The 13493-nt window shown below is 43.5% G+C and overlaps 1 protein-coding gene and 1 pseudogene across 1 annotated transcript in view; both read left to right on the top strand.

The window, feature by feature from the left end:
• LOC138491202 (cytochrome P450 2J2-like) overlaps window positions 1-13493 on the top strand; it is a 568063-nt gene that overhangs the window by 398596 nt on the left and 155974 nt on the right. The gene's annotated exons all lie outside the window — the stretch shown is intronic.
• On the top strand, window positions 12110-12248 carry LOC138496194 (5.8S ribosomal RNA; annotated as a pseudogene).

Here is a 13493-nt window from a genome sequence, read left to right as displayed (position 1 = left end):
GTTTTCTTGTTCAGGCCTCTTAGAAAAACTGGGGGTACCACATGCTTAGCACTTTGAGCACTGAACCTAAATAACAAAGAACAGAATTGACAAATAATTCGTCTTTCTGGAATTCTATACAATAAAATTGCTAGACTCATTAAAGGTTTATTTCAGGCACACTTCAGGGGCTGAGCCACTGATTTAATCTGTTCTTAAACACCCCAAATCAGCCTTTCATCCTTCTGAAGTCGATAAATGAGTACCAAAACAGGTTGGGTGATATTGTATTTATATTTGTTCTATATAAAGCGCTTAACCATAAGTGTTATATAATCACACATCATTATCATGGATGTCTGCTTGCATTCACAGTAATTTGGTTATATGGGCCTATACAAACTGATATTAACAATACATAGGGTGATCCATTCTTGTATGAAATGTATATCACATTATAGTGATATCGTAACCATATTTATTTTAGTGTACTTAGGAGCAATGCTATGTGATGCCACTTCCTGTTTTGTCAAAGGTCATGTTCCATCACTTCCCATGATGTCACTTGAGGTGGGGGTCAAATGACATCACTTCCTGTGATGTCATCAGAGGTCAAGGGTCGTGGGATTCACTTCCGCTACCCGAGGCCTTTTGGTGAAATGATGTCACTGTTTCTTGTCCCCTTACTTGGAGTTGTAACCCTCTATTTTTGTGGGTTGTTGTACATTTAGCTAGTTGACCTTCCTTAATGATTTCAGGAGTTTTTAATTTCTTTTCCCAGACTTTGAGTAGAGGCTGTTGAATGGAGTACGGAACTTTTTCTGCAATCTCTCTTAAACATTTCCAATGAAACTGACGTAACAATGCATGCACAAAACATCTGTAACATAACATGGTATTTAACTATTTCGGGCCCCAATTGGGGAACTCATTAGGCCTATGCCTAATTGGGGACCTGAGGCCGGTGCCGGGTGGGCTAAAAACGTGTTTAGCGTGAAGCATCCACGGGTGATCTACATTTTGAACCTTTTAGCCTATTACTCAGGTAGTTCTCCGCATTTGTTTTCAGATGTTAGACTTCAAGTCTCTCACAACAAATCGTTGCTCCTCTCTCATCTGTCAATTGATGGTGTTCTCAATATCCTCCCTCTCTGTTGGAGGACTGCTGAGACCATACAGGTTGTGACGTTCCTACTGTCTAGATCTCCCGTAGCTGAAGCTCCTTGGGGGGATTTTGAGAGTTTCTTAAGCTGTCTTTAGCAACGGGAATTGGTGTTGAGTGCCTGCGGTATGGTATATTTCTCTGTTGTAGCCAGGCCGTTAAGCTTTTTACAAGGCAGTGGGCCTCATTACGACCAGGGGTAAAACCATGGTGCTAATAGCACCATGGTCCATGCCGGTAACTTACCGACTCCGCCATGGAAAAAGGGGGAATTACCACCCCATTACAAGGTTGGCGGGGCGGTAATTCCCCCTTCCTCCATGGCCCTTCCCCATTCCCATTTTTGCCCCATAGGGATCAATGGGAATGGGGACCAGCCGTTAAGGTCTGGTCCTGCAAAGGGACCTCGTAATCAGGCGCTAATGGGTTAACGGCGCCGCAGCCTTTTACGGCGCTGTTAACCCATTAGCGCCAGGGTCGTAATGAGGCCCACTGTGGCTGGCGCCATGTCCTGGAATAGTTTGATAAATTCTCCTCTAAAATGTTTATCTCTTTGGGTATTGCTTTCTGTAGGATCAATTCTTTAGTTTTAAAATAGTGAAGTATTGCTAGGGCGTCTGGGGTCAGGCCCTTCCTTCGATGAAAGTTTGTAAATTCTCTGAAGTCGGTCCCTGGTAACATTGGCCTCCTGGGTTTCTCCTATGATGGAGATGAACATTGCCGCTATATATTCTTCCAGCTCTGGATTAGGAATTTAGGAATCCTGCAAATTCCTATGTTGTTACACCTGGAATGGTTTTTGCATTTTTGATTTTCTCGTTCGAGTGGCGTTGATGTTCTTATACTTCCAGAACTCTGCGGCTTCGATCCTCTTGGTTATGAGAGTATTCACAGTAGGCGGATTCAAGGTCATTCATTCTTTTTTCCACTTCCTGTGCGCTGTGATGTAGTTCCTTAAATGAGTCACGCAGCTACTGCATAGACGATGGTATGCAATGCTTTAGGGTTTTTAAGCAGTGTGAAATGTCTGCCTTTATTGCTGGTGCTGATCCCTCATCAGGGGAGAGGGAGTCCATGGGTGAGATTGGTAGGGGCTGGGAGCCCGAGTCACCTCCTCTGGAAGATTGGAGTAGGTCTTTGATGGAGGAGGGTGTTTTCACCTACATGGATTTAGGATGAACCATGTTTTGTCCTGAGGAGTGGTGTGAACCTCGGGGTGTGCAGTTTTGAGTATTAGGTAGGCCGGTAATGTATTCCAGCAGGCGCTCCCACAATGTACAAGGCCATACGCTGTGTCTCACAGCCACTGTACTCCTGCCGCTTTCTTTCCTCTAGTGGAATGAGGAGGTCTGTTTCCTGGGGTGTATATTGAGTGAGAGGGAGGCCAGGTGGGAGGGAAGGGGAGCTAGGGGCGGGGTATGGGGTGCCAGGGTCAGCACTCCCCCGCCTGCTGATTGTGGGCCCCCGACCCAAGGTGGGTATTATGGTGGCTGTGACCGTTCTCGTTAGTCGCTGCCTTCTCCACTCCCCCACCCTCACCTCCAGTCCCTGGGCTGGGCCTCCACTGTAGGCTGTCACCTCTGCCTTAACCGTTGTCAGAGGAGGGGCTCTGTTGTTTCTTCCTACTCTTCTCCTTTGCAGACTTTGCTCATGTCGAGAAATTTCCAGTCCAGCTTCTCCCACCGGCCCCAGCTGCTCGTTCTCCTCTGGTGCCGGGGGAAGTGTGGGAGGTCCAATGCCGCCTCTCCACCTAATTTCTCATCATCCGGTTGCAGGGTCTTTACTGAACCCGACGCTGGCAGGGGGGGAAGAAGGCAGATCTTCGGAATCCTGCCACCTGCTCTTAGCATGCATGGCTCCAGGACTGGCCCCTGGACTCTCACCACGGCCGGCCCCTGGACTCTCACCACGGCCCGTGTCTTCCCTCGATTGCCACCATTCTGCTATGGGCGCCATGTTGTCTCCAGAGGCGTTGCTCGGGGGGGCCTAAGGGGGCTATAGCCCCTGATCTTTTGGTTGTAGCCCCGTATAGAATCTCATGAGCTACAACCAAAAGACTAGCTAGCCCCTAGTCCCAACAGTCCCAACATTAGCTTAGCCCCAGGTCTTTTCCAGACCTAACAACACCCCTGGTTGTCTCCATGGAGGCTCACGTGCTTTGGGCCCCTTTTGTTCGATATAAGGCAAGATTACCGAATGGGGCTTACCCGTGGCTTCCCTGGGTGTTCTTGCCAAGGGGATAAGTGGTAATCACGCTGCCAGGTACGATCTAACCTCGGGAATTTGGATGGTAATGCCAGTTGGCCGCCAGAGCTTGCGACGTTCACGTCTCCATCGTTCTGCGCCCTGACGACGCCCCTTGGAAAAAATGTTTTAGCTGGTTAATAAAAAGCATAGAAAAATAATAGAATACAGAGGGATTCTTGCTCTCTTGCTTTAAACTGTGGCAGTGGAAAAAATAAACATATGAACATGCGATAATCAATTCCTTATCTAGTCATGGCTGTAACAGTTCACAGAAAGGTATTTTAGGTGAAAGGAATCTGAAAAGCTAGCCATTGCTTTAATGAACTGTTTAGTAGCAGCTGGAATCCTGCTGGTGCGAACAATAAATAGTGTGAGATCACAACACAACTGTAATAAGTTATTACAGTTGCAACGTTATGTCATTTTTATAGGGCAGGTGAGTAGTGATGACACTACTAGACTCTACAAAGGAAATTGAGTACAAGGTAGTATAGTGATATTGCAGGCTGCCAAATATCATACAGTGTATGATTATTGCTTCCACATTACTGGTGCACATCACAAAATAAGCAAAAACAACAGGTGTATTTTTATGTCAGGACTCAAAGCTAAGGCTTTCTTATTTCACATGGTCCCAGCGGCAAGTGATTGACTCACTAAGCTAGCTCACCGTTTGGCTATCACACAGTAAACTGGGAAATGAAGAAAATGAAAATTAAGACTTTTTACATGCCACATTGTCCTGAAAGAATATTAAACATGTACACAATAATGTTTGCATAATGACATTTTAATGGGGGTACAACTCTTTCCAAGAAGGCAGACATTTTGAAATTCAAAATGTTATGTATTCTTTGCAAAGGAAACTGCACAAAATGGAAAATATGTAATTGCACTGACATGGCTAACCTGCTCCTTTTAAACATTTCCAATGCACATTTCCAGTGATCGTCTTTGGTTCATATTGCAGCCATAATGCGAACACCACTCTTGTTTTACAGAGAAAATCACATAATCAAGGAGTACGTTTGCCAGACAGTTTGAACAGCTGTGTTATTACAAATGCACCTATTAAAAAGGGAATGAATGTCCTATGTTTGTAAACTGTTTTCAAAATTGCACAATGTGCATTTGCAATGATAATTCAAGTATATATTCTAGTCATAACTCGTCTTACTGAGCAAAACTCGCTCTCAAAACCTAGAAAAACCATATACATTATTTTCTGATGGAAGGTTTTCATTACAAAAGTGACAGACTGGTACATTGTAGTCTTTCAAAATACTCCTATGAGAAAGGGGACCAATAACACCAGTTGGAGTTCCAGCCTGCTTTACATACAATCAGAGAGCATTTTGGGAACATAAGTGTGATCATTTTATATTTGAGAAATATGTCTCTGAACAGGGTCTTATTCTTGCATCACTATGTACATTATGCACACCAGGCTTGGTGCTCACTTCAGTTTTCAGGATTGGGATGGGAGGATAAAATGGCGGCAGCAGCTAGCGCTCTAGTGAAGACTAAGGGCAGTCCTGCTTCGTATTTACGGAGATAGTGCGTCCTCTTCCATATGGGAGATCCTCGCTGGTTTCAGGAGCCTTGTAGAATCGTAGTGGGACTCGATTTCAGAGAATTATATACAAACAAGCAGCTGAACCAGGCTTCTGGCATGGCCTCTGTCTTGTGCCCTGCCGACATTTCGCCATTGCAATGAGGGCTCATTGTCCTTACTGTGGGAAGTGAGGGTAACGAGGATCGCCTACGCAGAGGTGTTGGGGTTCTGAGAGACCTTGTCCGCTACAACATTAAACATTGCGTTAGTGCTCACTGAAGGATGCTTTAATGTGTGTGCCGTCCTTTCCAGGAAGGAAGGGCATTTTGACTGGCAAAATGACATGTATTCTCATCATAACAATGTATTATTTTTTTATGACATTTTTTAATTTACTAACATTGTAATCTGTCTCTGTTATGTTACAATGTTCATTTCTAACTATAGCTTCCATTGTATAGTTTAGTCATAAAACCGGCATAATTGTTTTACTGATCAAAGCACATTATAAAAACCTAGAATAGCGATCTAAATTATTTTCTTATAGGTTATCATTCTGAGTTGGGCATTCTTGTACACAAATAATTTTAAATACCTCTCTTGAGAAAGGTGAAGTGACAAATGGCACCAATGAGGCTTCTTGGCTGCTTTTCTTACACTCACAACATTTTGGTAACATATGAAGCACTACAGATCTTTATATTTAACAAATATGTTAAAAGGGTTATATATGTGAACCATAAAACTAGGCATGGTGCTCCTTTAACTTTTCACAACACTCACCCTAATGTTAAAGGATTTGCAAAATGAACTATATATACTCATTTGGAGAGCTTCAGGAATTGTATATGAGGCCAAAATAGCTCTGTGACTTGTATCACCCCTTATGTGGTTCTTCGCCCCAAAACCATGGCCTTTGCAGAATTCTAGAATGCAAGGTGCCTTTTCAGTCTCTGTGCAGAAACATCCTTCGAGAATGATATATACCTACAAACCAGGTACACAGACAGGCACTGATAACAGGATATTTCCAGGAGGGGCTATGCAAGCTGTAATGCTGTAATGTTTTTCAAAGGCAGCATTCCATCTCTGCCTGAGGAAGTGAAGGAATTCCACGAAAGCTCACAAATATGCAAATTAAATGACTTTGTTAGCCTAATTAAGGTATCAACTCGTTGTTTTCCTTTGGATCAACATAAGATGTGTAGATATTCAATGAAAAAACCTAGTTAAGGGGATGTTATGGTTCAGTTGCACTAATAAAAACCTATGAAATTCAATGGAAAAACATTGTTACAGGGACGTTATTGTTATAGGTAAAAGCAAAAGAAACCTCAGAAATTCGCAAGTTATGGTAAGCTAAGCACCCATAACTCGTGCCACCCCCGTGCACTGCTAAGACTAACACCCAGGAGATCAAAGATGACATCACAAATGTCATTGATGACATCACATGTGAAATTAATGTTGATGAAAAGTCTCTACGTACAAGGGGTTGTTTTTATTATGTTGGTAACAAGATGTCAGGGGTGATTGTGTAATGTTAAACATGTAATAACTAGCTAACAATTCAAGACTTACTACACACTTGTGCTAGTGCAAACAATACATATGAAGACCCACAATGCATGTAAATCAGAGGCACATACAGGGAAACTAAAGTAAGGAAGAAAGAAACAGCATCACCAGAAAATGTTAATAGCATTAAAGTTTATCTTCATGTATACAAATGAATTGTATGTTTGAGGCCTGCTATTGCCCCATGCATGTGCACCATGAGCTGAGACCAAACCCTAAGGAAAGTACTTTAAGAACATGCGACAAGGTTAACGTCTAGATATACAGCATCTTTTGAATTTTAATATTCTGAATGTCAGTTAACAAAACCACCTGACCTAGATTTTTCAGTGAACCAAAATAAGTGAGCCAGATAGGTGATGTCATCAGTGATGTCATCAATGACATTTGTGATGTAATCTTTGATGTCCTCTGTGTTATTCTTAGCAGTGCACGGTGGTGGCGTGAGTTATGGTTGCTTAGCTTACCATAACTGGCGAATTTCTGAGGTTTTTCGGTTTTACCTATAACCATAACATCCCTGTAACAATGTTTTTCCATTGAATTTCATAGGTTTTTATTAGTGCAACTTAACCATAACGTCCCTTTAACAAAGTTTTTTCAGTGAATTTCATAGGTTTGTAGTAGTGCAATGTAACCATAACGTCCCTTTAACAAAGTTTTTTCAGTGAATTTGATGGGTGTTTACCAGTGCATGCTATTTTCCTACAACTTACTAATATCATACTTAGCCAATAAGTAATATGTTTATCCAATTTACAAAGTTTCACCTTAAAACTCTGCCATTTCCCACCTTGTAGCATCATTTTGAACACGTCTATACACTTTTTGAAATAATTTTGCATCCGTAGATGTCTGGGAACGTCTGACTTAATCGCAGACCTTCTGGACAGTGCCACGTGACCATACGCTTGCACGTGGCATGGTGACGTGTTCGCGAAGGCGAATGCACTTCGTTATTGGATCCGTGCTTCGAAGACAGTTTGGAACTGCATTTTCTACTGATCTAGGAACTTTCAACTTCAAAATTTCCCTTGTACACCTCCTATGCCTTTTCGTACTCATGATCCATTACCAATCTAGTACACAGTACATACTTGGAAGAATTTTATCAACACTGCTATTTATCTTAAAAATGGCATCAGTTATTGCCATCCCTCCTCCCCAAGAGACAGCACCACCACCAGCTGGAGGACATTCACAACAAAAAAAGCGCAGTACGTTCAAAGACAATGAAGAGGACCAAGAAGATGAGGTAGAGGAAGTGGCTACTTCTAGCACAAAGATCGAATCATGGGTGTGCCAGTTCTTTGCTACTGTTGGGAGTGTACCAAAGGCTAAAGCTAGCAAAGTGAAATGCACTGAGTGCAATTTTGTACTCAGTCACAGACTACCTGGACAGTGCTCCTACGGGACCACCTCCATGCACCGCCACACCAAATCCAATGACCGCAATGCTCTCAAAAAGGTTGTTCCTTTCTCAACAAGTAGTAAGCTGTCTTCCTCCACCTCATCTTCCTCAACAAATACTGTAACGACACAGCCTGATGTCTGCGGGCTTTGGCACGTTATAAATAAATAAATAAATAAGGAGCGCTATGGACCATTATCATCCATTGCAGCATCTGAAATGGGGGATAAAGGCCATTAGCACCCCTGGTACCCAAAGCAGGAACCCAGAGTGCGAAATACATGGATTTTTCTTTATATAACGGGACACCTGCGGCATCCCGCTGTAAGAAGGAAGGAAAATCCTTTTCCAAGACACCCAACATGGAAAGAGAAGGCGGGGCTCCGTACATATCCCCTCTTCCCTTGCCATGGCAGTCTGCAAAACCCTATGAACATATTACTACAAGCACTTTTTCCCCTTTCAAACCTATCCTACCTTCGAATAACTTTACCACATAGCGGGTCCCAGGTAGACATAGCCACTTTCACACGGTCATGGCCAGTAGCCAGATTGTCCGTGTCATGACTTTATGCCATGACCCAGACACAGGCTATACCTCAGTCACCAAAGGTATATGACTATTTATTGTACCTACATTATGACACTTGTCAAAAAATAAAACACGGGCACATTTGCAAAACCGTGCTTTAATGTCCTTGCCAATGCTCCTCACGAGTTTGCTTGAAATCCGCCCATGTTTTATTTTTTTTAAAGTATCAAAATGTATGTACATACAATAGTCAAATAACTTAGCCCACACCCGACAATATCCATTCAGTCTTTACACAACACAAACATTGAAGGTTGGGTCTATAATCTTTCTCAAACCTTTTGTCCAGATTCGTCAAATAGCAGCAAATTATAAGCCATCTAAAAATGTTGAGACCCCCCACCTCTAATTTTGCCCCCTCTTGAAAAAATCCCCCAAAACTTTAGAAAACCATTTATATCTTGATCCAAAATCGTTTTGACACGACATTTATATGCCTTTACAATATTTTGGGACCCCCCTCTAGTTTTGCCCCCTCTTGACAGATTCCCACAAAACTTTGCAAAACCATTCAGTATTAGTTCTAGAATAAGATTGCAAAATTACATACAGTTTCATTGAGTGGCGCAAAAGTTATAAGCCATCCAAAAACTGCTTTTCCCCAACCATGTAATGCAGAAATAGGTACAGATGTCCTAGGAACACCACAGGACTGCCCCAGGACATCTGGGGTGTTTGCGTACTTTCAGGGGGTGAAACAACCCGTTTGTTGGCTTCTTATGGCCATATCCAATCCAATCCTCACCCCCCATATCCTCAGAGATTGTTTGTTGAGTTTGACAAGTGCAATGCTGCATTTTTTTTAATGTTTCACTGCGCTGTCCGCGGACCCCAAAAAAGTCAGCAAATCCAATACGGCGGGCGTTTCAGGAAAACCGATGCATTTCACGTTTTCTCACCACCCAATCAGCGGCCGCGTCCCCGATGTCGGCGGACCACACAAAAGTCCATGAATTTTTCTGGCCAATCAGAGGCCAGTCCGCGGACCGAACAGGGAAGTGAGTCGGCAGAGCGGACATAGATATTAGTAATTTTCTTGCCTTACATTTTGGTCTTTCAAAAAAAACGACTGGACCGATTTACACCAAAATAACAAAAGCACGCTTTCGGGACCAAGCCGCCGCTCCTGCCGCAAATTTGGTGAAAATCCGTCCAGTGGTTTGGGCTGTAGGCGTGACGGAAGTTTTTTGTGACCTACATAGCTGCTACCGCAGGCCATGTAATATATGTATATATATATATATGTATATATATATATATATATATATATATATATATATATATATATATATATATATATATATATATATAAAAACAAGAAAAGAAGGAAAAAAGAAAGCGAAATATCGCTTCCTGGACGGCACTCTTCCTCAATTATAGAAATCATCCAGACACGTCAAAAAAGGATCTTCATCAAACGTCCTTTATTTGTAAAGTATGGTGGACAAGTTGTTCAGGAGAGAACAAAAACAACTACGCGTTTCACCCGAAAGGGCTTCGTCTGGTTGTAAACATAAATGACAGGCTTCCCATTTAAACACTCGTGCATACGAGAAAGAAGTCCTTCTTTACTTTCCCTTATGTTTGTGTGTGTATATATTACACAGCCACGGTAGTGGCTGTGTAGTTATGGTTAAGTTGCTAATCCCATAAGAAGGGCACTTTTTGAGCGGTTTATAACTTCGCTCCCCCTGGACGAATCCTCACCAAACTTTGCAAAAAAAGTGTACGGCCCACTCTGAATTGCAAAGTTTGGTAAGGTTTGGTCCAGGGGGGGACAAAGTTATAAGGGGGGGTCCCAAAGTGTCTTTTTTTCCCATAGATTGAATGGGGAAAAAACTTTGCTCACACCTACAGCCCAAACCGCTGGATGGATTTTCACCAAATTTGCGGCAGGAGCAACGACTTGGTCCCGAAAGCGTGCTTTTGTAATTTTGGTGACAATCCGTCCAGTAGTTTTTTAAAAAATGACCAAAAAGTAGGTCACAAAAAATTAGTGATATCTATGTCCGCTCCGCGGACACACTTCCCTGTTCGCTCCGCGGACAGGACACCGATTGGTTAATCGGCTTGCGTCATGTCCGTGGACATGCAACGTGCCCGCTGATTGGATGGTGAAGAGCGCGAAGTGCGTCAGATTTTTGGAAACGCCCGCCATCTTGGATTCGCGGACATCTGCTGGTGTCCGTGAACATCGCGGTAAAAATATAAAAAAAACACAACTTTGTATTTGTCAAACTTATCAAATAATCTCTGGGGAAGTGAGGGGTGATGAGGATGGGATGGGATATGGCTGCAAGAAGCAAAAAAAACGGGTGTTTTTTGGCCGCGAAAGTCCGCGAACAGGTCGGATGTTCGTGAACAGTCCTGAAAAGTTTGCGGACACCTCGCCATTACAGGGTTGGTGAAATGCAGTCCTTGAATGGCTTATAACTTTGGCACCACTTAATAGAACTGCATGAAATTTTGCATGTATATTTCTGACCTGATTCCGAATGAGTTTACAAGGTTTGGTCGGATTCTGTCATGAGTGGGCAAAATTAGAGGGGAGGTCCCAAAATAATGTAATGGCTTATAAATGAGGTGCCATTTGACGAATCTTCACTTAATTTGGGAAACTGATAATAGATCTAGATATAAATGTTTTAGCGAAGTTTGGTGGGATTTTGTCAAGAGGGGACAAAATTAGAGGGCGGTGCCAAAATAATGTGAAGGCTTATAAATGAGGTGCCATTTGACAAATCTACACTTCATTTGGCAAACTGGTAATAGATCTAGATATAAATGTTTTTGCAAAGTTTGGTGGGATTCTGTCAAGAGGGAGCAAAATTAGAGGGGGGTGTCCCAAAATATTATAAAGGCTTATGAATGTGGTGCCATTTGACAAATCTACACAAAGGTTTGCAAAAAGATTATAGATCTAGATATAGATGTTTTCGCAAAGTCTGAATGGATTTTGTAAAGTGGGGGCTAGGTTATATGACGATTGTATGTGCATACATTTGACACTTTTGAAAAAAATAAAACATGGGTGGATTTCCAGCAAACTTGCGTAAGGAGCGTTGGCAAGGACCTACAAGCATGATTTTGGAAATGTGCCAGTGTTTTATTTTTTGACAAGTGTCATAATGTAGCTACAAAAATAGCAGTATACCTTTAGTGACTGAAGGGGTAGCCTGTGGCCATGGGCAGTGGCCAGATTGTCTGGGTAATGGAATATGGTAATGATCCGGACAATCTGGCTACTGGCCATGACCACAAGGGACAAAACATAGGATTAAAGTGGCCATGTCTGTGGTAAAGTTATTCGAAATTAGGATAGATTTGAAAGGGAAGAAAAATGTGCTTCATTTGTGATGTCATCTTTGATGTCCTGGGTGTTAGTCTTAGCAGTGCACGGTGGTGGCACGAGTTATGGTTGCTTAGCTTACCATAACTGGCAAATTTCAGGGGTTTTTTGGTTTTACATGGAACAATAACGTCCCTTTAAAGTTTTTTCACTGAATCTCATAGGTTTTTAGTAGCGCAACTTAACCATAACGTCCCTTTAACAACGTTTTTTCATTGAATATATATATATATACTGACCCTTGGCGGTGGATCATTCGGCTCGCACATCGATGAAGAACAATTGGTGTGAATTGCAGGACACATTGATCATCAACACTTCGAACGCACCTTGTGGCCCTGGATTCCTCTCGGGGCTACACCTGTCCGAGAGTCACTTATACATGGAGACATTAGGCCTCATTACAACCTTTCCGGTCCGGAAACAATGGTGCCGGTAGCACCGTACTGGCACTGTTCTCCGGACCGGCACATTCAGAGCCGCGATGGCGATAACCCTGTCACCGCTAAGTCACCCCCACGGTGCTACCGCACCCGGTAGCCCCGTGACCACAAACAGCGGGACGATAGGTCGGACGTTCCTGAATTACCTGCACGGCAGTATAACCGGGTACATTACGAGTACCACAGACACGGAAACACTGCCCCTGTAATACCGGCACCGCGGACCAGGCGTTAAACAGTGCCAGGTGAGCAGCAACAGGCCCAAGGTGTGCACAATGAGCCCAGCTCCACACCATTAGACACTGGCAACCTACAAAAGGACTACATCCACACCCAACCCACCTCCCAACACAACCATGCTGGCAGTCGGTCTAGCAGCAATTGGGATGGGGAACCTGCAAGCAGCTACGAAGTTAGAAGCAGCACTGAGGCAGAGGAGGAGGCGTAGGCGCAGGAGGCAAATGAGGAACTCGGTGGCCATCCCAAATATCATTGTACAGCAGGTATAACCCCGCAGGCAGCCACCAATACCCCACATCAGGGCCTCGCCCTGGAACCTGACCCCAAGTCAAATCCACACATTATACCGGCTTGACAGGGCCACAATATTATCAATCGTCACCCTCATTAATGACGACATCTGCAGCATAATCAACATCCGGACTGCAATTCCACCCTTTCTGAAGGTAGTGTCGGTACTGCATTTCCTTGCAGCTGGCACCTATTGGCACACCGTTGTTGAGCTGCACGTTCTTTCACAACCCTGTTTTTCAAGGCTACTCTTCCAGGTACTGGATGCGCTACTGCGCCATGTGTCTGACCACATTGCCCTACCCTGAAACCCTGCACAGGTTAATGCCACCAAAGTGGCCTTCCATGCCCTTACCAGCATGCCCAATTGCATTGGTTCCTTAGATTGCACCCATGTGGAGTTGACTGCCAGACATGCCATTGAGTCAGTCTATTGAAATCAGAATCAATTCCACTCCCTGAACGTGCAGATGGTCTGTGATGCCCAACAACTCATCACGCATTGCTGTGCACGTTTCCTGGGGTCGACACACGACAATGGTATTGCGGAACTCCACGTTGCCAGGGTACATGGCACGTTACATGGGAGAAAGCACCGGGCTGTTGGGTGAGTAGAATGACCAATGCATGACATCTGGTAGGGTGG

The sequence above is a fragment of the Ambystoma mexicanum genome, chromosome 10 (assembly GCF_040938575.1).
Source record: "Ambystoma mexicanum isolate Mex_15411 chromosome 10, UKY_AmexF1_1, whole genome shotgun sequence".
NCBI classification, from domain to species: Eukaryota; Metazoa; Chordata; class Amphibia; order Caudata; family Ambystomatidae; genus Ambystoma; species Ambystoma mexicanum.
Note: the sequence above shows the minus strand (reverse complement) of the source record. Positions and strands in the feature narration are given on the sequence as shown.